General features: G+C 36.5%; 1 protein-coding gene across 1 annotated transcript in view; it reads left to right on the plus strand.

The window, feature by feature from the left end:
* Positions 1-1,896: 1,896 nt before the first annotated feature.
* Positions 1,897-24,767, plus strand: part of LOC150109760 (adenosylhomocysteinase-like 1) — a 440,710-nt gene continuing 417,839 nt past the window's right edge. The window contains exon 1 of the mRNA XM_090408492.1: positions 1,897-1,976. The gene's annotated coding sequence lies outside the window, so the exon portion shown is untranslated. The remainder of the gene's footprint in view (positions 1,977-24,767) is intronic.

The raw sequence follows: 24,767 nt of genomic DNA on the forward strand, positions 1-24,767 counted from the left end.
TTTATTCAATCCTCTGTTTTCTTCGATTATTTTTCTTTTTCTCGAACTCATATTAGGAGGGTTATTATCACAAATTTACCTGCAAGTAAAAACACAAATTAAACACAATAACATAATAAAAATTAATCTGTGCATAACATTACCTGACACTAAATTAAACACCAGTTTAGTACCATACTTAGGCATGCGTTACATACCTCACATGCATATTATCTAGCGCCACGAACAGGCCGTATCAAAAAACAATATTAATTGAATGTATTAATTATGTATCTTTTAATTCAATATAAAAGAGCCGCACTTTGTTCAGCCAAGAGCCGCCGGTTCCCGACCCCTGTACTAGAGGTTGGCCAAACAACCTTCGTGTATTAGCCTAACATAAACTCATAAAAAAGGAAGTCTCTTCATAAGATTCTTGTTTAGTAGCGCCATTCATTATCAGAGCAATTAAATACATTGAAGAATGTGCACTTACACATAATTTTGTTTTACATGATTTTAGCACTAGAATGGTGAAACTGAAACTACAAGTATTAATAGTGATCCCAAATTCGCAGACGGACACATTCTTCCGATTCTTTCAAGCTGGAGAAGAAATATTATAATTTCGCCATTATTATTATTACGTGCTACTCCAAGGCGTCCTTAGCCTCATAGAAGGAGGTCCTAAACATCATGTCAAGAACTATTCGCATTTGCACAGCATCTATCATGCTTTGCTTTGAAGTGGTTCACAGTCACGGCACTCACAACAGACTCTGGCAGCTGATTCCACTCATTCACCACTCTTCAAAAAAAAAAAAAAAAAAAAAACTAGTTCTAACAGCCTTGCTAACTACACTCTTACTCAGTTTCCATGGATGGCCCCTAGTTCTCTCATCACCAGACCTGGTCTGAAAAATTTCCTCTGAATTAATTTCATAAAAACCCTTCAGTAATTTGTATGTCTCAATCATAACATCCTTTTTTCTGCTTATCAACCAGTTTCGGTAACCAAAAATCTTCAACCTGTTCTCGTAAGTTATGAAGCTAGTTTTTTTTTTTTTTTTGACACGCTTAGCGAATTCGTAGTTAAGCGTCTTTCATTTTATTTTTTTAGTGAGACAAGTTCGATAATTGATAAAATATCCTGCCATTGGCACTCCTCTATAACAGATGTTCTTAGCAATTGCTCCAATGTTATAGCATTTCTACGCCTTTGTCCATGGTTCAAATTTAAAACCTCCCCGTCTCCGCTCCCAATTTTCGTTCAGCCATAGTACTATTAATGCACAAGATAAATTCATCACGTGCTCCTGGAAATAATAGTTCACTCAAACAAAAATTGAAATGGCTTGGTTCGACTAATTTTTGCACAGATCGCCAACATCGAATTTCAGTAAAATCCACCCAATCAGGATCCCAGAATAATTTGGTTATTTGCGAAACGCACCTAAAAATATTAGCAAGGGTTTGCTGAACGGACCGGTTGCATTTTCCTTCAGAAAACCCCATTCAAATCTGTGTGGGAAGAACTCGCCTCACCCAGCGATAAGTTCTGGCACCATTGTATCTATGCGTGTATTCAAGCAGAGTTTTATAAACTGTTATTTAAAACTAAAACGTATCTTGTAAAGCATTTGCCGTCGAAACGTATCAGTATGAAATTATAATTGCTTTAGTTAAAGCTAACCGTAGCATACTCGAGTAAGCTTTCGAATCGTCTTTCCCGTTGAAGGGTAATCCCCAGAAGCCGATTACATCACAATGCAAGACTCCAATAGACACAAGAATTGCAGAACAAGGTCACATTTCCCGCTCTTAAGCGTCATCACGGCTGGTCGAAGCTGTACAATTCATTGGCTGATTTGCACAAGTGGTTCTCCTTAATCATGGCTGACAACAGTGAGGGTCGTGTCGTTGAAGAAACAACGAAATTTGATGAGCCACCTAATACTCGTGATCGTAGACGTATCGATGCTACCGGAATTCCAAGGGTAGGTATCTCTCTATTAAAGGAAAAAACTTGTCGACTTTCTTGTTAATGTATTATCGATGACAGGATACCAAGCTGTCGCGAGCCGAGCCGAGCATGTGAACCGTCAATAGCGGTGTATTAGGCTTAAATTACCGCTTCACAATACATAATTCCCGCCTATATTATAGTCCCTTGCATCGCACATATATGTAACGTGGGAAGATGTTTAGGCTATCTGCCATACCAAAGGTTAAACTAATATTTATTGTTCAATGATGTGTTCAAGTTTGTTGGACAAACCACGTGTATTGTGGTGCAACCCGGAAGAAACCTCGTTGGGAACTTTGTTAGGAGATAAAGGTGAAGCAACTTTATCTAAATAAGCTCTGTGTAATTTTGCATGTCATATCTGTTTCATAAGATAAAAAGATTACGAGCCGTGAAGTTTAAATACCCCATACGTATTTCTTGCGATGTATAAAATGTGTCGACGCGCGCACAATAGAGTAAGGAAACGTGTGAGTCAAACACGTGAGTACTATACCTGTTTGATTGACAGTTGAACCAGATTTGCCGATGCCTAATTTGAAAACTCATTTGCAACAGTTCCTGTGGTTGAAATTTTAATGCTGTGGTAATTAATTCAAAATGTGAATTTTTGACATTATATTATACCGCGTGCACAGTTTTACGTTTCATGACGTCACAGGAAGTTCGTTGTCGAGTGCAGCTTGAAACTCTTAATACAAACAGCGCATGCGTCAAAAAGTAATTGTTGGAAAACGTGTTCCTAAATCTCGTTATTCTCTGTGGTTTTGGTTTTGCACTTTTATAAGTCAAGCTTAACGTATCCATTTTTTTTTTATTAGTATGCATGAGAATATGAGATTATTACTGTGTATGAGAGAGACAGAATATGTAATAAAATGTTACTGTGTATGAGAGAGACAGAATATGTAATAAAATGTTACTGTGTATCTTAATGGGAAACAACAGGCCATTCACTATCTTATAGGCGTTGTTGAAGTTTTATAGCTAATAATTGACGATGTCGAGCCATTAAACTCCCTAGAACTCAGAAAATGCTCCTTAGATCTGTGTCACATACTGTTTGTTAAATATACTTGTATATGTTTTCATGCTGAATGGGTGGGGCTGATGCACGATTTGCAAAATGAAAATCAACGTTCCTCAAACCCGAATTTTAACATTTCTTAACCATTCAAAGTGAACTTTTGACAAAAGTACGTGTATATTTTGCGTGAGGCTTACTTTTTTTTATTTTATTTGTTGAGCCCAGCATATAAACGAATCTGACAAACTCAACACACAACCAGAAAATTTCTTTGAATTATGTAACGCTTCCCCCCCCCCCCCGATTTTTAGAAACTGGAGCACTCGTCACAAAGTATTAAGACTTGAAAAATTATGTAACAAATAGAATCCTTCTCCAGCGAAAATATTTATTAAACTACAAAGTGTACTGTTATTTATTTATTTATTTATTATACTTTCTTTGTTTAAGTCAATAATGAATGACTGCCACTGACACTCCTGTGAAGGAAGACCTCATCATAGGGAACCTAGAAACAAAACTTCTGTAGTATACATGCTGGATCATATATGAACCTTATGTTTCAGATGTACTAAATTACAGAAAGTTATTTTATTAATAATGAAATGATTATTAAATAAAAAAACTTAACTGATTTCTGTAATTTTGAGAAGGACATTGATCACAAGTGATAAAAGGATGGTGGTCTCATTTGTATAAAGCTTAGATTAGATCAATCTGTGCCCAGCTCTGGATTTGAAGGAGATGAAGTAGCCTTTGAGAGGGTACAGAGATGATAATGAAAATAATATCAGGACTGTACAATATTGGTTGTGAGGATAGACTGAAGGTTTGATGCAGGCTGCAGAGTTTGATTGAGAAATTTAAGCTGTTAAAGATTATTAACAGATTAACATTGGGAGGTTTTTTCATGTGATAGAATGAGGGAACAGAACAAAGACAAGTGGCTATCCCTGGAAGTTGCAAAAATTAAGTATTTTGTATGGAGAGGTAGAACCACTACCTGAGAGGGTGGTGAAAGTTCAAATGGTGGATGAGTTCAATGAGTGGTATGATAGAAGTGGATTAAGCTCTGATCACTTTCCTTAAATTTAAATCCAGTAAAAGTATAGACTAACAAAGTATGCTAATTATTGTTCCTATTCAGACTGAAATGACTTGAGTATATTAAAAAATGTAAGAATTCATTTTTGAATTTTCTGAAAATATGAAAATTATTTTTTGTTAGGAAACATTTTTAAATCTCTTCCCTTCCATTGTCACAAAATCATCTGTTCATTTTTCTCAAGTGCTTTATATTAAATTATGATTGAGTCCCAAATTCAGTGAGTCCTTGGAATTATTATTACGTGACACCTTCAAGGAGTCCAGACAGTCATTGAGGGGAGGGCACCTACTCTACAATTCTCCATCTTTGCCGCTCAATCCACCAACTACAGAGAACTGCATCATCTACACCAGGGATGTTCAACACATCGATAGCGGAGCGATTTTTGGTTGATCTCTTGTGTATTCCTCTTTACTTACAAAATTAATTAAAACTGAAAACATAATATTTTATTTATCATTATTTTGTATTATTTTTAATTAGCTTTTAAGTGTATTGCTATTGTTTATTTATTTTTCGTTAAAATTTTCAAATCAGTAATTTTCTTATAAGTCCGGGTAAATGAATTAATTTGGATCAGTGGAAGTCAAACAGCGAGCCGAGTGAATATGATTATAAGCAAAGTGTAAAAACTCTATTGTAGCTTAAATATTAAATATTCCAAAGCACGTTACATTGATTTTTTACTTAGGTTAAGTCCCATGTGAATATTGTAAAAAATAAACTTTGTTTGTCTTGGTATAGTTTGTATTAGATGTTTTTGTAAATAACTCTTTTGAAGCTAACTGTATATACTGCTTTAATAAGAATATGTTAGAGTGCTAAAAACAAAGGCAATGTTTTTGTCGCCGAAGCTGTACATGGAGGCATTAGAAAGATTGAGAAAGGCTTGCAGGCTCTAAGTGTAAACATCTCCAAAGTCAGTTAGAAAGAGTTCAAACAACTTTCCGATGGCCGACAACTTACAATCAAAAGAAAGCGGAGGAGAACAAAAGGCATGCCGAACTTGAAACTTAAGATGAAACACTCATACCGATTCTTTGGGGGTTGTCAGACTTTATGCAAGGTTTCAGAGGAGGCCTAATAAAAAGGGGACTGAAGCAAGCAGAAGGGTCCTGGTTCCAGAATTACTGTCAGAGAGGATGCCGCCCGATCCAGAGTCGCCGTCAGAGAGACTGGATCCATGTTGCTTGAGAGAGGCGTTCCCGCTTCCAGAAAGGAGCTTCTCGGTTCGAGACATCACTAGAGAGAGACTACTTCTAGGCCGCAGACAAGGTTTCAAATTGCCGAAAGGAAGAGTTCCAATTTGCCGGAGAAAAGTTTCCAGGCCAGGTTAATGTCAGACATTAACCAGTGTTGCGTTTTCATTACAATTTGATGAATCAAACGACTTCACTGATATTGCTCAGTTAATGGTATTTATTCGCATGGTATTTCAAGATTATTCAAGTAAAGAAGAACGTTTGAAAATTATACCATTATTAGGAAGGACTAGGGGAGAAGACATTTTTTCGGCATTTGATGAATTTGTGAAACAACACAAACTTCCGCTTTTTAAACTTGTGTCTATTACTACTGATGGTGCTCCTGCAATGATAGGTAATAAATCAGGCTTCATTTCATTATGTAAAAAAGATGACAACTATTCAGATTTTTTAACGTACCACTGCATTATTCACCAACAAGTACTGTGTAGTAAAAGATTAAACACAAAAAATGTTTTGGATATTACATTTAAAATTGTAAATTCTGTTCGAGGAAAAGCCCTGCAATGGCAGTTATTTAAATTACAGGCAGATGATGATAGGGAACTTTTGTTATACAATAATGTTCGCTGGCTCAGCAGAAGTCAATTTTTAGAAAGATTTCTTGTATTAATTAACGATATAAAAAATTTTCTTGATGAAAAAGGAGATATTCCACAATTGAGTGATAAAAGATGGTTGTTACACTTATCATTTTTAGTAGACTTCTGTACAAAATTAAGCAATTTAAATTTACAAGGTAGAGATAAAAATTTAATTGACATGTTAAGTTCAATAAAAACTTTCCAACAATACTTACTTTATTAAAGAAAAATATAAATGACCGCGAATTTAGACATCTCCCATATTTATTAAAATTTTTTGAACAAAATCAAGAAATGCTTTGCTATGATTTAAAAGAATTTATTTGTGAAATAGAATTAGTTGAGGAAGAAATAAATTCAAGATTTAAAGATTTTAATAAAACTGAAATGATTGCATCTTTTATCAATAATCCATTTCAAGAAAACTTGAACATCACAAAAATTTCAAATAAAATTAGTGGCTGTTTGATATAAACCAAGCTGAACTAGAACTTGACATAATAAACATTCAGAATAGGTTACATTTAAAATCAATAAACAATGAAGTCATTTGGAAGTATGCACATGAAAAATTCCCAATATTAACTGATAATGCGCGAAAAATTCTGTCATGTTTCGGATCGACATACTTGTCAGAATTCGCTTTTTCAAATATGACCATTATAAAAAATCAATTAAGAAAATTACAAATGATCATTTGGATGATTGTCTGCGATTGGCCACTTCTTCATATCAACTTGACTATGAAAATATTGCAAGGTCCAAACAATGCCAAATTTCACATTAACTTTTTTTTTTTTAATCCACCAGCATTTCCTGTAACTTGTGAGTTTGTAATCAATCTGTTGTTTTTTCTAACTTTGGTTTTCCCAAATAGAGAAATAAATATTTTATTCCAATATATATATATATATATATATATATATATATATATATATATATTTTTTTTTTTTTTGTTGTATTAAAAGAATTAAAAGTGATAAATAAATTTTTAAATACACAAAGTTTTTAGTTGTTTATTTGTGCGTAATCCCGATATCAGGTTGGGGAAACGTGATATATATATAAGAGAGTAGATCGGCGAATAACCTTTTATAGAGAAGTAGCTCGCGTAGTAAAAAAGGTTGAACACCACTGATCAACACCAATGCTATCTACTGCCCACCACTAGTATTTTCACACACAATCGCAAACATCCATACCCATGGCAGGATTTGAACCAGCAGCCTTTTGACTGGAGAGTGGATACACTAACCACTCGGCCATCCAGGCTGGCAATTAATTAACGTGTCCTGTTGATTGCATGGAGGTATCACATAATAAAACTAACTGAATGATCCCAGAAATTTTTTTTTTTGTCATAATGTGAACTCTGAAAGTGTTCATTCCTTAAATCAGCCACTAAGGAAGGACTTTATCTGCCTTTGGATCATTCTTAAATGTTTGATTTCTTTGGAACTTCTGCTCCAACATGTCTGAAAAAAAATTGGAAAAAAAATCACCTGTATATAAGATAAGACAACTGGTTTAGCAGTATGAGCTGGATATTGAGTTGCAGCTCGTTTATTTGAGTGGGTTGATAATATATAGTTTACTGTTTGTGCCTTCTTCCAGGTTCTGAGAGATTGCTCTCTCATCAGTGTTGAATGTATATTATTATTATTACACTGACACCTCCGTGGAGTCCAAAACTCATTGTGAAAGATCCATTCAGCACATAACAGTTAATGCACCACATATTTACACTTGCAATCTAAAACAACTGAGGGATAATCAGTGACACTCATACAATGCTTGTCATATAGCTGCTTAAATTCTTTCACTGATGTTGCACTCTTCTTCCTCGAGGAAGATATTTCAATTGCTCGCTACTCACCATGAGAAATATCTGCTCTTCATGCTGCTGTTTACCAAACTCTTGTTCAACTTCCATAAATGACATCTTGATCTTTCTCTCCATACCTAGTAAGACAGGAAATTTCTCTTGCATCTAATCTATAAAATTCCCTTATGAATTTACATGTGTATCATATCATATTCCCCCCCCCCCCTCAACTTGTACTCAGTGTATTCTTATAGTCAACATCCCACAGTCCTGAGATTATCTTAGTTATTCTAGTTACATTATTGCCTCAAGGACTCACTTTAGTGAGTATGGGCATGGCATACCTGAGGTACCAGATGCTGGACCATGCCTTACTTCATGTAATATACATCTGTTATATTATTCTGTAGACTGCTCCCTCCTTTTCTTTCTTTGCTTCTTTCTCCTCTCCTTGCTCCTTCCCCCTGATGCTATTAGAGTATTCGAGGGCTAGGGGTGAGTCTTTCCTATCTTGCTAAGTCATTTCGTCTTATGCAGCCACCGAAGGAGGCAAGCTAGCCTCAATAGGTGCTGGTCCCAAGTCCAGATAAATGGCGAGGATTGATGTCAGGAAGGGCATCTGGTCGTAAAACTTCAATGCCAGCTCAAACTATGATATGAGTCAAAGAGAAAATGATATAAGGGCTAGGGCGTACCCCTTAAGCGATGCGCAGCCACATTGCCCTACAGCTGCGAGAAGTGGACGAGGGCTACTGCATCAAGGGCGGGTATGGTTAAAGAAGCGAGCCCAGCAGGTGGAGAGGATGTTGCGAGTGGGAACACTGAATGTTGGAAGCATGACTGCAAGGGGAAGAGAGGCGGCAGACATGATGAGGAAGTTGGACATTTTATGTGTGCAGGAGACAAGGTGGAAGAGGGGAAAGGCAAAGGAACTGGGAGATGGATATAAATTGTTCTACTCTGGAGCAAATAATGAGGGAAGAAATGGTGTAGGAATTGTGGTGTGTGGCAGAATGAAGGGCGAAGTACTGGAAGTGGGTAGAAGGAACGACAGGATCATGCGAATGAAATTGGGTCTTGGAGAAGAGCGGGTGGTCGTATTATGTGTTATGCCCCGCAAGTTGGTTGTATAGCAGAGGAGAAAGATGAGTTCTGGAACGTGTTAGATGAAGAAATGAGGGAACTGGAAGAAAATGAGATGGTGATTGTTGGAGGAGATGGAGGAGAGTTTTGGTGAAAGAGAGCTGATGTAATATATATATATATTCAAGATACCAAGTAATTTTATATAAACTTGATTTTTAATCCTATTTCCCTAGTGAGCAAACAGATGAGTCAGGTTTGTGCCTGCGCGTAGTGCAAGTCTAGGCAACTCATGGTAGTGCAACTCATGGTAAAAGTGGATTAAGCTCTGATCACTTTCCTTAGTATTTTTCCCTTAATGTAAAGCACATCTCCTTGTGGAGATGTATGATGCTATGCATTAAAGGCAATAGTCACTACCCATTCTGGTTTCAACCTTTATTGAGGTCTCATCAGTGGGAGCCAGATCTGACAATGTTAAGGTTGAAGTAATGCAGAGCTTATGAATTTTACCTAAACAAGTTGTCACAAGGTGCTTTGACCCTTATTAAATAAAATCTCAGGATGAGAGATAGATGTAGAAAGTTTTTTAACTTGGGTATATCAGCTTAATCCACTTTTACTACAAGTTGCCTGGAGTGGCACCACCATGAGTTGCCTAGACTTGCACTACGTGCAGGCGCAAACTTGACTTGACTGTTTGCTCACTTGGGAAACAGGATTAAAAACCAAGTTTATATAAAATTACTTGGTATCTTGAATACATAATATACCCAAATTAAAAAACTTTCTACATATATATATATAAATAATAAAAAACTGTGATTATACATATAAATTTACAAACAATTGATATGGAATAGTTTCCATAAAAGCTGAAAATTGTTTCAAGTCCTAAAGTATGCTAGATACTAAGTAGGCTGAATATGTGCCATCCAAATTCTTGGAATTTTTATGCTACCATTATTGTTGAGATCATCATCATCATGATCAAATTTCTGACATGTACCCTTAAGGGCTGTACAGGATATGATAGTACTACATGAAAAATTTACGTCATTACTAACTTCCTATATACAATTTTCCTCCAAATCAGTCTGTTACTTGTCAACACTCCAACATTATCAGATCTTATATTTCTATCGTCTAAGGCACTTAGTATTGTATCTATCCACCTATATCTTGGTCTTCCTCTGGGTTGTTTTCCTGCCAACCTGGCAGAGAACACTTGTTTTGCTTTCCTTGCCCATTCTGTTTAAGTGACCATACCACCTGAGATTAGTCCTGCTAACGCATTCCTGGATGCTGACAATGTCAAGTTCTTTCCTAATATCCTCATTTTTAATATGATATTGCCATTGATGCCATCTGTTCATGCCTCTAATCTTTCTCAGGACTCTCATATCTGCAGTCTCTAGTCTTTGGTCAAGTGTTTTACTTCTGACCCAGCTCTCATATCCATAAGTTAAAACTGATTTGAACACTGTCTTGTATACAGCAATTTATTGTTCTGACTAATTTCTCTCTTATTCCATATGATTTTATTCAATTGACTGTTTACCATACCAGCTTTGTTGATTCTGTTGTCTATTTCCATATTTAATTTACCATCTTCACTAAAAATCGTGTCTAAATAGCTGAAATGTTTTACTTGTTCCACAGGTTCCCCGTTCACAACGCAGTTGACATTTTCAACAATTCTACCTATTTTCATTGTCTTTGTCTTTTTAATGCTGACCTTCATACCATATCTATTACAACAGTTATTCAGTTTAGTCAGGGAATCTTGCAAACTTGTAGCAGATTTATTTAGAAGTATAACATTGTCCGCATAAAGCAAAGAGCTGACATTAACATCTCCAATTCTGATATCATGTTTAATACCACTTTCCTTCATAATGTGATCCATATAGATAATGAATAACAGATGGGATAATGTACATTCTTGTCTCACACCAGATTTAACATTAAACCATCTTCCTGTACTTCAATTCTAACTGCTGACTTACAACTGAAATAAAGACTAAGTATTGCTTGATATAATGCCCTATTGACACCATATAACTGTAGCGTATTGAATAGCTTCTCTCTTGGCAACTTGTCATATGCTTTTTCCAAATCGACAAAACTTAAATACAGATCTTTGTTATATTCCCATGCTTTCTCAACTATTTGTCGTAAAGTGAAGATCTGATCCTGACAGCCTGAATCCAAGTTGTCTGATTCTGAATCCAGCTTGTTCTTCACCAAGCTTTTCTTCAACAATTCTTCTCAACCATTTCTCAAGTATACGTGCATAGATCTTGCCAGGAACACTCAGTAGGGAAATACCTCTGTAATTCTCACATTCAGTTTTATTTTTCTTTTTATATATGGGTACTATTAGAGCTCTACTCCAATCATCGGGAATTCGTCGCTCTGTCCAGGCTTTCTGAACCATGAAGTGCAGCCACTGTAAGACTTATACCACCATATTTCAGCATTTCTGGTCGAATATCATCTACTCCTGCCTTTCCACATTTCAAGCCTTTGATGTCTTTTTCTCCTTCAAGTATGGATATGTATTCCTGACTGTATGCCTTTTGAGTGTTTTTGACCACTGTGCTATCACCGCTTGTTTTATTTAGCAATTTTTTGAAGTAATTACTCCATACTTCAAGGATATCTTTTTCTGCTGTTTTCATGTCACCTTAATCATCTCTGAGATTAGGGTGGTTAATCAGAATTTCACAGACTTTAAATTTTCTTTCATACTAGGTTGTTGTATGATGTAAAGAGCAGGTACTTTTCCAATCAGTTTGGTTTAGGGTGTTGAGAGCGTGATCAGAGAGGCCTGCTTCACTAAAATTGTTATATTTGATGTGTCTTTTGTGTTCTTTTTGACGTATAGAGATTGTATGTCCAGTTTCACCAATATAAGGTAAGTTACAGGTGCAGTAGAAATCTCAAACCTGCCCAATCCCTCTAGCATTAAAACTGACTCCTCCAGGATGAAATACTCCAATAAAGTGTTCATTGAACAATTCCACTATGTCCTCTGCATCAGTCACTCTATTCCCATTTTTATCCCACAATATCATTCTTCCACAGTCATTTCTCCTCCTACTGGCTACATATCTAAAAAATTCCCTAAGATTTTCTTTGGATCTTAGGGCCAATCTCCTCTCATATCCTAGTTGCGTCTTCCTTACCATACTAGTCACTCTTCTGGCCTGTGTCTTATAGTCTTCATGCATCTTCTCTTCACCTGTCTCCTTATATCTCTTCCATAGCCTCTTTTTCTAATAAATTTAGTTTAATCCTTTATCCAAGTGTGACCAAAGAAAGTTTGCACCTGAAAGTATCTTCAGGACTGGGATAAGGTGGTACAACACCAGGGCACTCCTTGCAAAGGTGGAGCAAGCTACCAACACTCCTATCTCAGTATCTCCCATAATGCAAAACACATCTCCTTGCGGATATGTGTCTGCCTGGTATCTCCACTTGGGCCTGGCTACCACTGAAGAGACCTCAATAAAGGTCGGAACTAGTCTAGGTTGTGGCCCTTCCCTTAATGCATAACATTAGACATATCCGCAAGGAGATGTGTTTTGCATTATGGGAGATACCGAGATAGGAGTATTGGTAGCTTGCTCCACCTTTACAAGGAGTGCCCTGGTGTTGTACCACCTTACCCCAGTCCTGAAGATACTTTCAGGCACAAACTTTGTTTGCTCACACTTGGATAAAGGATTAAACTAAATTTATTATACTCTAACCAAGTGAAAAATAAACTTTCAGCCTCTTTTTCACATGCAATTCCTGTTTAATATTGTTTGTCATCCACTTTACTCCAAATTGTGTCCTCTTGTTCACTTGTGGTATACAACTTACCATTGCTGCTAACAAATATTCTTTCATTATTTCCCATGCACTAATGATATTTCGGCCTTCCAATTCCTCCGTCCATGAAACTTCCCCAAGTTGACGTCTTAGACTGTTATAATCGCTTGTCTTATAATTCCACATACGTTCCTTTCTCTTTGATACTCCTGCATGTCTATTCGTTTTCCAAGTCAAACCCATATGGTCACGCTCTCCAACTGGTGGGAGAGATGTCATCTCAGTTATTATCAACTCTTCTGATGCTATAACCAATTCCAAAACTCTTGAACCTCTTGTTCCCTCTATTACATGTTGCCTAAGACATTTGTCCCTCAAGAATTTTAGAAATTCCATTCCCTTATTGCTATATGCATCTTCCTCTCCCCAGTTTATACTACTGTAGTTAAAATTTCCCATAACATTCATTCTTCTTGCACTTGCCAAACTCAACTGTATAAACATTTCCTGGTCTCCACCCTCTGTGCTCCTGGGTCTGTAGCAACACCCCACTAAATATCCTGTCTTGCCCACCTCTACCTCACACCATATGTTTTCAAAATTATTAGTGTCACAGCCTTCCAAAGCCTCCACTCTTAAAAGACATAGGTCGTTATCATAAGCAGTACTCCACCACCACGCTTTCCCTTCCTATCCTGCTGAAAAATGCTGTACCCAGCAACTTCTATTCCTGTCATTATATCCTTTTCTGTCAACCACATCTCAGTGATCCCAATAATTTTTGGCCAGGCTGATGCTATCTGCGCCACTAATTCCTCTCTTTTAATGGCCAAACCATCGCAGTCTTCTTTGTTGGATTTTGTTTATTATTGTTATTTCATGTTTTAGTCGTTTCCTTATGTCTTCGTTTCTTAGTCTATCCAGCAGGTATACTCCAAGTAATCTTCTTAGCCAACCCATTTCAGTAGTTAATAATTTTTTCTCTTCAGCCTTTTTGAGATTCCAGCATTCACTTCCATATAGAAATATTGGGAGGACCATTGTTTCATAGATTCTTACTTTTGTTACTTGTTTGATGTCTCTTGACTTCCATATTTTATTAAGTCGTCCAAAAGTTTGGGATGCATCTACCTATTAATGTTTTACAAATCTCAAATGGACCTTGCCATAGAATACTTTTCGCATATGTTTAGCCAGTGTTCTTACAAGTACTTGACACAGTGTACTTATATGGTTACATATAAGTACACTTGTACAGGCTTTTTGTACAAGTACTTATATGGGTACTTCTCTGTTAAACTGACATCCATTATACCTCCACTTTTTAAGTAAGCCTATTAAAACATGAACAGAGCTGCCTGGCATCTTTTTATAATCCATTCACATACTCACCAAACTTTTATTTTCTTTCATTCTACCTACATCTGTCTTAGGGATGTCTCCCAGAAACAACCAGATATAAGAAAAGTACAAGCAAATGATATTGGGATTAAGTTTTTTTTTTTTTTTTTTTTTTTTTAATGCGACCTGTAGAAGGAAGAATGATTATGGTAAGATGCTGTTAATCAATGCAAATGGGAGATTGGGACTGTTGCAGAGGACATATTGTTCATTGAGCAGTTCATCAGAGTATTTTATCCTCAGTTTGAAATCAGAAGTGCAAGTGTAGAAAATGAAATGAAATGATAGAAGTTTTAATGGTGACCGAGCAAGGGGTATATGAGGTGTTAAGTAAGCTAGATGTCAGTAAGACAGTAGGATTTGACATATCACCATATATCTTCAGGGAATGTTCCAAGGAGTTAGCATCATCTTGAAATATCTGTTTAACAGGGGTCTTGCAACAGCACTAGTCCCAAAGGAGTGGAAAGAAGGCAAAATTGTCCACTTCACAAAGGTGATGCTAAGGCAACAAATTATAGACCAATCTACATATCTGGAGTTGTAATTAAGGAATTGAAGAAGTTGGTGAAAGATAGGATACAAAAATGGGTTGATAACAGTGGTATTCTTTGTGCTTGTCACCATAGGTTTGTTAAAAGTAGGTAATGTTTTACAAACTTGCTTATGTACTATAACAAGATGATGAATGTATTGGACAAGGAAGATGCATATACAGATATACTTAGCTTTTCCAAAGGCTTTTGATAGATTGCCATACCACAAGTTGGTCATCAAACTGAAGCAGATGGAATTGGATGATAGACTGATGAGTGAGACAGGTGAATGATTGTCAGATAGGTATCAGTAAGTTGTGTATGGAGTAGGGCACTATCTCAAAAGAGGAAAGTTACTAGTGATGTGCCACACAGGTCAGATTTGGGACCATTATTTCATTTTTATATTAATGATATTGGGATTGGTTTAACTGGTGATATACAACTGTTTGCAAATCATACAAAACTGGGGAGAGTGGAGAATCAAGCAGTAGATGTTTTGGCCTTACAGGAAGATGTGAATAGATTGTATGCGTAGGCAATGGTATGGAACTGTCAGTTCATTGTTACCAAGTATAATTAGGAAACTGATTCCTTCTCTGTATCATGGATTATCACCATAATTATAGAGTAAATGTCCATTCTTTAGATCCACACTCCTTTCACAAGATTTTTCACTTAGTTCACATTTCATTCAATCTGATGATAGCCCATATTTAAATTATACATATTTGGTTATAAAATACTTAAAAAAACGAGACTTTTTGTGGTTATGAGACCATAGGTTTTTAATTAATACATATATTAGTATAATCCCGCCTACTAGTTGCTAACTGTTAGGTAGTTAAGTTTGAGCATATGCGTGCATGTGTTGAGAAGCTTCAGTCAGTATCATGGATACGTGTTGTATGCACACGAGGTTACATGATTTTTCGTGTATTGTAGTTCCGTTAAACTGAGTGAGTTGATTACGTTTTTCCATATATCTTTCAGCGTGGCACCCTGATTTCTGTTGAGGTTGTTACCTGTTCTTAATACCACTGCTGCTTCCTTAAAAATTCTGTAGCCTGAGGAGACTGTCCTGTTGTGATTGACATCCCCAACATGCTCCTTCTGTCTGATTTCCAGGCTTCTTGAAGTTTGCCCAATATATGAAAGACCGCACGTACATGGAATTCTATAAACACCTGGATATTTGAAATATGGTACACTGTCTTTAGGAGATCTTAATACTTGTCTGATGGTAGTAGTTCCGTAACATGTGTTTTTGTGATCTATGATGGTAGCATCATTCACATGTTACGGAACAGAACCAAACAGTTTATTTCAGACGAAGAAGAGGTACAGGCAGAACTTTCTCAAATTGCTATAACACTATCGCAGAATGGTTTTTCTACAAACATCATCAACAAATTCCTTTATAAAGACAACCTCCAACAACAAGGAACAGTCGCCCAGTACGCTTCAACAGTAGTCATCCCTTATGTTGATTCAGTCTCTTCAAGATCAGTGACGTTAAAATCTCACAACATCAGAGTGGTATTTAAGCCAACTACTACCATCAGACAAGTATTAAGATCTCCTAAAGACAGCGTACCATATTTCAAATATCCAGGTATTTATAGAATTCCATGTATGTGCAGTCTTTCATATATTGGGCAAACTTCAAGAAGCCTGGAAATCAGACAGAAGGAGCATGTTGGGGATGTCAATCACAACCGGACGGTCTCCTCAGGCTTAGAATATCACTTTTCTACTTCCAGCCATGCAATTGAATGGGAAAATAGCTCTATGCCGTATTTAGTTGATGATTATGGTTACAGAATTTTCAACGAAGCAACAGTGGTATTAAGAACGGGTAACAACCTCAGCAGAAATTAGGATGCCACACTGAAAGATATATGGAAAAACTTAATCAACTCACTCAGTTTAACGGAACTACAATACACGAAAAATCATGTAACCTCATGTGCATACAACACGTATCCATGATACTGACTGAAGCTTCTCAACACATGCATGCATTTTGATGCATATGTTCAAATAACTGTCTAACAGTTAGCAACGTTTCTGTATTCTCTCATATTTTTTTGTGTACTGTTCGAGCCTTGACAAAGCTAGACAGTCGCTAGCGAAACTAGTAGGCGGGATTATACTAATATATGTATTAATTAAAAAAACGTATGGTCTCATAACCACAAAGTCTCGTTTTTTGATAGCCCATATTATTTGCTTCTAATAATTCTTCTAGTCTTGTTTGTCCCAGTCAAGTCCAACAGCTGACAATGACACATACATAATTTTCTATTATTAATACTATTTAATATTAATAGAAATTCTCAGTTTCTCAGTAGTGTTTATTAAATTTTATATTAAGAGCAGAGCTACACAAATGGATTTAAGAGAGAATAGTAGAGTCCAGTCTATCTGTATATAATATGTATATTATGTGAAGTAAGGTTTAGTTCAGCATTAGGCACCTCAGGTTTGGCACTCCCTTGCTCACTAGAAATGAGTCCATGAGGTGTTTTGTTTGTTGAAAGGTTTGATGTAGCATAATAATAGACCACTAATGAATTTCCCCCAATTATTTTAGGAATGATTGAAGTAAGTAGTATGGTATAATAGATTTAGTTTAATCCTTTATCCCAGTGAGAGCAAACAAAGTTTGCGCCTGAAAATATCTTCAGGACTAAATATAGTGTTGTACTATCTTATCCAGTAAGTAGTGCAACACCAAGGCAACTCGTGGCAAAGGTGGAGCAAGCTACCAGGCACTTCTAACCCAGTATCTCCCATAATGCAAAACACATTTCCTATGTGGATATGTATACTGTTATGCATTAAAGGGATTGGCCATCTACCCAGACTAGTTTCGACCTTTATTGAGGTCTCTTCAGTGGGAGCCAGGCCCAGAGCTGGAGATACCAGGCAGAAGCAGTAGCAAGTCATCTGTGCCTATGGGAGTTGCCAAAAGGTTTATCACCTTTTTTTAAAAATTACTCTGGATTTAGAGAAAGATGTTGAAAATTTATTTATCACTAGGTTAGAAGAAATAAATTTTCAACATCTTTCTCTAAATCCAGAGTAATTTTTAAAAAAAGGTGATAAACCTTTTGGCAACTCCCATAGGCACAGATGACTTGCTACTGCTTCTGCCTGGTATCTCCAGCTCTGGGCCTGGCTCCCACTGAAGAGACCTCAATAAAGGTCGAAACTAGTCTGGGTAGATGGCCAATCCCTTTAATGCATAACAGTATACATATCCACATAGGAAATGTGTTTTGCATTATGGGAGATACTGGGTTAGAAGTGCCTGGTAGCTTGCTCCACCTTTGCCACGAGTTGCCTTGGTGTTGCACTACTTACTGGATAAGATAGTACAACACTATATTTAGTCCTGAAGATATTTTCAGGCGCAAACTTTGTTTGCTCTCACTGGGATAAAGGATTAAACTAAATCTATTATAGTCTAACCTAGTGATAAATAAGTAGTATGGTAGCTTAATGATTAAGCTTTATTGCTCTTGTTAAGAATAGATCTGTTCAGTAATATCCAAGCTGCAGAATCCAATATAAATAGGAGATTATAAGAAAGCAACACTAAACAGCAGTCAACTGTTGAGTACAAGTTTTCGAAACATTTAAATGCTATCAGGATCAGTAGACTTGGTATCTTAATTGGGTACAGTTATGCTGATTTGGAGATGATAAAAAGAGTGACATGCACAGAAAGAAAGAAAGATGAATGGGTGGATATAAAGTTATTTTGCGAATGTTGGAGGATGTTTACCAATATCATGAGTTCCAGAATTGGGGGGGGGGGGGAAATGTAAGCCAGAGGACTAATATTATCTGCATGGGATTATCCTAATTACAAAAAAAAAAAAAATCAAACTGGGATTGGGCCATTAGTTAACTGATGTGGCACATTTATGAAGAACCAAGACTTTGGTAAGGAATGATTAGTGTGCCAACCCCCCCCCCCCCCAATGAAAGAGAGCGAAGTTCATCTGGAGTGGAAAACAGCATGGTTCCAACAAATTACTAAAAGTTATATTTATATCTTGATAGTGCATGTAACTACTACCAAATCTATTCATTTTGTTAAGTTACAGTTGAATGGGAATAAGGATATTTTAATAACTATCAAAAGTATTTTAGATATACTAGGGGTGTTCAGAAAAAGACTGAATTTTTTAAATAGCGTGCCAACCGGCACAGAGAGCGCGCTGTGGCTACTTAGTGCACCTGGTTTTGACAACAAACTGCCAAGTGTCCTGATACGTTTATAGTTACTATATTCGGCATGAAACTCTTTGGTTCCGATCTTTGAGTTTCTTATTCGGTTTTAAAACAATGTGGGATTTTATATCCCTTTAATTTAAATAATGTTTTACATTGCCGAAATGAAGCCTATTGGCGCTTTACTTTAAATAATTTATGGGTGCACCTTTTTGACAACTCGTATAGCAGAGTATATAAGTTCTTTTCGCTATACCCTTAGTATTATACTTTGGTCTAGCCACTCACTGATGAGATCTCAATAAAGATCGAAACCGGTCTGGGTAGTGACCTCCCACCATAATGTATAACATCATACATCTCCTAGGAGATGGGTTTTATATTATGGAAAATACTAAGAATAGTGATCAGAACTTTCTCCACCTTTGCAACGAGTTGCCCTAGTTTGTACTACGTACTTGAACTACGTACTTTAGCTTACGCTAGTAGTCGCTGATACGTTTATAGTTACTATATTCGGCATGAAACTCTTTGATTCCAATCTTTGAGTTTCTTATTCGGTTTTAAAACAATGTGGGATTTAATATCCCCTTAATTTAAATAATTGGGAAGAGAGGCAAATAAGGGAATTACAGGTTTTCACCTGTGATTCCTCCCTTATTCCTCTTCCCAAACCAGAGGTGTATGAAATGGTTGATTGAGCTTGATGCTAAATAAGGCTGTGGGAATGAATGACATCACCATGCGTTTTTTGAGGAATGTGTGAAATGGTTAGCTAAGCCCTTGATCTGGTTATGTAACATCTTGCAGTGGAAAGATTCCTAAATAGTGGAAATAATGCAGAATAGTACTACTTCACAGAATGCTTCTGGGATAAAAGTTTCAGTTATAGACCAGTTTGTGTATCTGCAGCTGTGTTCAAGGTATTGGAGAAATTAATTAGGGTAGAATACAGGGTTGGGTTAATGGACATAGAGAATCTTATGATGGTCAGTATGGGTTTGTGAAGAATAGCTCTTGTTTTATCATTTTATTTGCATTTTATGATAAGGTGATGAGTTTGTTGGATAAGAAAAAGAGAGATTTCATATGCAAAAGGCACTTGATAAATTATCACATGACAAATTGATGTACAAGCTGCAGAAGATAGTATTATTTTAAATCTGAACAATACCAGTAAGTTATGTCTGAGAGGCAGCGTCTCATAAAAGGAAGGTGACCAGTAATGTGCTCCGGGATTCTGTTTAATTTATATGTTGATAATATATCATGTAGAATGACTGGAGATCTTCAATTTTTTCGCTAATGATGGGAAGAAGATGATGCTGAACTTTAGAGCACTATTTTTTTTTTTTTTTTTTTTTAATTATCCCAAGGTATTATCACACCAGATCATAGAGGTCAAATTCATGTATTTTATACAGCATCTTTTCTGGGTTGTTATAAAATTCACATTTAGAACTATTCATACAATTTAGTAAGTGCATTGGTGATGCTTCCTTGATTTTGCAGATGGGGAAGACTTTTATGCCATTGCTAAACTTGATTGATCTTGTGTGGCCAGTCTTGAGGCGAGAGATCATAGTGACACAGCAATTAAACTTGGAGCTGATGGTTGCTCGTGGTTTTTCTGCTGAATACCAGTGGTGAGTCGTGTCCTGGAGAATCGTTCTTTTTATGTTTTCTTTTTTGAGTAGTTTTAAAAAGATCATAATCTGTGGTATCACTTGATGTTGCAGTCAATCAAGGTTGTATACTGTATTGGCAGAACTGCTTCAGGAAGTGTTTGGGATCTGGAGTTAATGGTGATACTTCAGAGGGTGTTTTACAATGACTACATATTGTATATGCTGTGATAAGGAATACAGTAGTTTTCCCCGTTATCTGCGGGGTATACTTTCCAAAACTCCCCATGAATACTTGAAACTGCAGATAGTACCAAACCCTATATATTACTATGTTTTTTTTTTCCTATACATACATATCTGTGATGAAGTTTAATTTATAAATTAGGCATAATAAGAGATTAACAGCAATAACTAATAATAAAATAGAACGATTAAAGCAATATACTGTAATAAAAGTTATGTGAATGGAATCTTAGCAACCTCAGCATATGTTTTTTTTCTTTCCTTATGAAGTCGAGAACTTTCACCTTTTCACTTAAAAGGAAACACTTTATAGCTTCTCTTTGGCATATCCGAAGCCAACATCACTCTTGTGCTCTGGGGCCATTATTAAGTAAAATAAGGCTTACTTAAACACAACCACTGCGATACTGTGACAGTCGATCTGATAACTGAGGCAGCTACTAAGTGACAAACAAGCAGGTGGTGTATACAGTACAGCATCGATATGCTGGACAAAGGGATGATTCACATCCTGGCCAGAATGGAGTGAGATTTCATCATGCTACTCAGAATGGCATGTAATTTAAAACTTATGAATTGTTTATTTCTCGAATTTTCCATTTAATATTTTGAGACCGAGGGTGACTATGGGTACCTGAAATTGTGGAAAGCAAACACACTAAGGGGGGGGGGGGAACTACTGTATTTGCAAATAAGGATAAAGATGCAGTGTCACTGTATAAGGCGTTGATCATTACTGGGCTCAGCTGTGGTCACCTAGTTTTCATTGTGATGTGGAAACACTGAAGAGCTTACAGAAATAAATGACAAGGTAATATCTGGACTTTGTTGGATATGCAGAGATGGTGAGGGAATATAGATTGCAGTTTGGTGGAAGTAATATGATGGGATTACAGAGATTTTCCAAGCCAATCCTAGTTACGTTCTAATGAACTGAAGACTGCATAGAATGAGTAACACTGTCCAAAAAATAGTCAGTTGGGCAGTATTGTAAGAATGTAAGAGGAGAGGCTTTATTAACCAAATGTTCAGGATTTTCCTACTATTAACCAGCCAGAGAATACTTGAATAAGTAATATTTTATGTACAGAATGGAATAAAGTTGGTTGCCGTGAATTAACTGAACGCATGGGCCTACTAGGAAAATAAGAAGAAAGATTTTCTTTTTCAAATATTTAAATATTTGAAAATCTATGCTATAAATATAAATTTCTATGCTGGAAAATGTCTATAAGGAATATTTCGTTATTTGAATGGTTCTCAGCCTTTATTTTAGCACAGCATTCTCTTTCTCTCAAGAAATGTTAGTTTCTGTTCCGTTTATAAATATCACGCATATGACAAAACAACGACAAGAAAAGCTTCCCCAAAATGCACATTTAGAAAAATAATTTCATTACTAATCGTAAGTTTGCACGTAATTATTTGACAAATATAACACGATTTAACCACCCAACTGGCCAAGACGTGTATATGTCCAGGTTACCATGGATGCAAAGTGCATATTACAATTGTAATACCATTGAAATATATGATGGATACGAAGTGTAGAGGAGTGATGTATTTTATCCATATTGATGGTGACGTGATTATTTGTCTTAATGACAACTAGGCAACGGAATTTGAACACAGTAATGCATGTGTGGTCAGACCAATGCCTTATATAGATGCACCACTACCTCCTTATCCCCACATGTGATTGTACTTTTTATCACAGTAGCAGTATGCTTTGCAACACTTGCTATGTGCCCTTGGAACTTCAGTCCACTGTCTACCATTCACTCTAAGATCCTGAAATGTTAGTGCACAGTTAGTGTTGAGAGTTTTCTATCTTTAGCCCTTTCATATTGAGACCTGGTACCATCTGATTGTTTTTAAGTGTTGCAGACTTCATTGGACTGTGGCTGGAATTTGTTTCTCAAGTCGCTTATCATGTGGTTTTTTCATTGGGAACATCCTGGTACATCATTTTGAAAACTATACCTTAGATCAGGGCTATCCAAAGCACTGTCTCTGGGCCGCACGCAGCCCGCAGTGCGATTTTGTGCCGCCCACTTGTGGGTTTTGATTTTCACCTGCGTAAAAATAAAATAACATTTGAATTGAATGCATATTAGATATTTTAATTCTATCACTAATAGATAATCTCAATGTTGGTAATTTTATTTGGTGTTTTTACATCACTATATACCCATGTGTTTTTCAAATATTAGATGTGTCAGAGAAGCGTTCTTACACTGTTTTGTTCCAACATGCATGCTGGCCCTGGGATAAATCTTTTTTTTTATTTTAATGCGACCCTCAGATTACCTAAGGTTGGACAGCCCTAGCCCTGTCTTAGATGATGGTTAAACATTTTGAACAGAGTGGGAAAGAAGATTCTCATTCCAACATGGATAATCTGAATTACACCAGTTACACTACATATCAGGAGCTGAGAAAGGATATAGTAATCTGATTATGGAAAAGAGGTGGAATAAAATTAATGGAGACCTTCTGATTTGGTGTTGTTGTAGTGCAAGGAGCTGACTGAAGAGTGGTTCACTTGAGATTAAACTTTTATGAGGTTATGACCTTGGTTACCAAGCAGAGATGTGATCATATACCCTGGAATGAGATCTGGTTAAAAAGATTCAGGATGTTAGGTGAATGGAGAGCATGTCAATTGTTCTGGTTGGATAGATGAACAATTGCTTTAGTTCAGCATTTTTTCTAGCTTAGTCAGTGATGGAAAAAGGAGAGATGATTAGAATTATGGACATGAAATCACCAAGAAAGCTGACTTCAATGTTAGGGTAATTGGATTGAAAGAAATCAAAATTTTTAAGGATAAGAATTCAGAGAGGTCAGATTGATTTTCAGAATTTGGAGAGCAATAGAAATGTCAGATGGATGCATGATAAGATAAAGAAATCTTAACTCATTGAAGATTAAAAATATGTGATTCAAGTTTAGATAATTCTCACCCAACACATATACCCTTGCAATGAATATCAGATGACACAAAAGCACAAGTGCTTCTTTTAAGACAGAGGGAATCAAATGGAGTTTAGTTTGGACAATTAGTATGGACTGTGGTTGTGTTGTATTGTGGCAGTAATTTGAAGTTCAGTCAAAAATCAGATCGTATTTGGATGCCTGTATGTGATGTTTCTAGTAGCAAGGCTTATACGTTGGTCAGACATAACTGGTGATTAGTTTATGGAATTAACAACGCATATAAAGTATATTAATTAAAGGTAACTTTAATGAATAACTTCTATATTTCGGCAACGTCACATTGCCATCTTCAGGAACATAAAGATATGGTATGTGAACGCAGGCACTAACACAAAGCAAATGAGGAAGAAAGCAAGAAACTAATATTGTTCCTAAAGTCCTAATGGTGCCCTCTGGCGGGCTAATTTGGTAGTCTTGGCAGTTGGGCTGAAGTTCTCATAATGTAAGTCTCCCAAATTTGGGGTAGTTTCATGCACCCAAATTTGTTGAGGTTAGGAACGTTTTTTAGAGCTGCTGAAGATTCTTTGAATAATCTTTCATATTTAAACTTGCTGCGATGAATTATTTTTGTTTTCTTCCAACAAATTTTATGGTGGGTATCTAAGGCATGGTCTGCCAGCCCAGAGCGGCTGTACTGGTGGAACTGGATGTAGTCTTGGTGTTCTGAAATCCTGATATTTGTTGTTCTGCCTGTTTGGCCAAAGTAGGACAATTTGCAGCTGCAAGGGACCTGGTATACACCAGGTAGGTCTAGGGGAAGTGGTTGGTCTTTGGTAGAGCGGATAAGGGATGCCAACTTTTTATATGGTCTGTAACAGGAAGTAAGGTCATATTTTTGAGGATATTGGTTATTTTCTCAGAGGTGCCCTGGATGTAGGGGATGGTGATAGACTTGGTGTAATCTTTATTGTGGAGGGGGGAGGGGGGTTGTGGTTTACTGGTTTTAGTATTTTTTGGATTTTTTTGGGGTTATAGCCATTGGCTAAGAAAGTGTT

This window comes from Typopeltis vanoorti, chromosome 1 (assembly GCF_054136105.1).
Source record: "Typopeltis vanoorti isolate ZY-2024b chromosome 1, IOZ_Tvanoo_1.0, whole genome shotgun sequence".
In the NCBI taxonomy this organism is placed as follows: domain Eukaryota; kingdom Metazoa; phylum Arthropoda; class Arachnida; order Uropygi; family Thelyphonidae; genus Typopeltis; species Typopeltis vanoorti.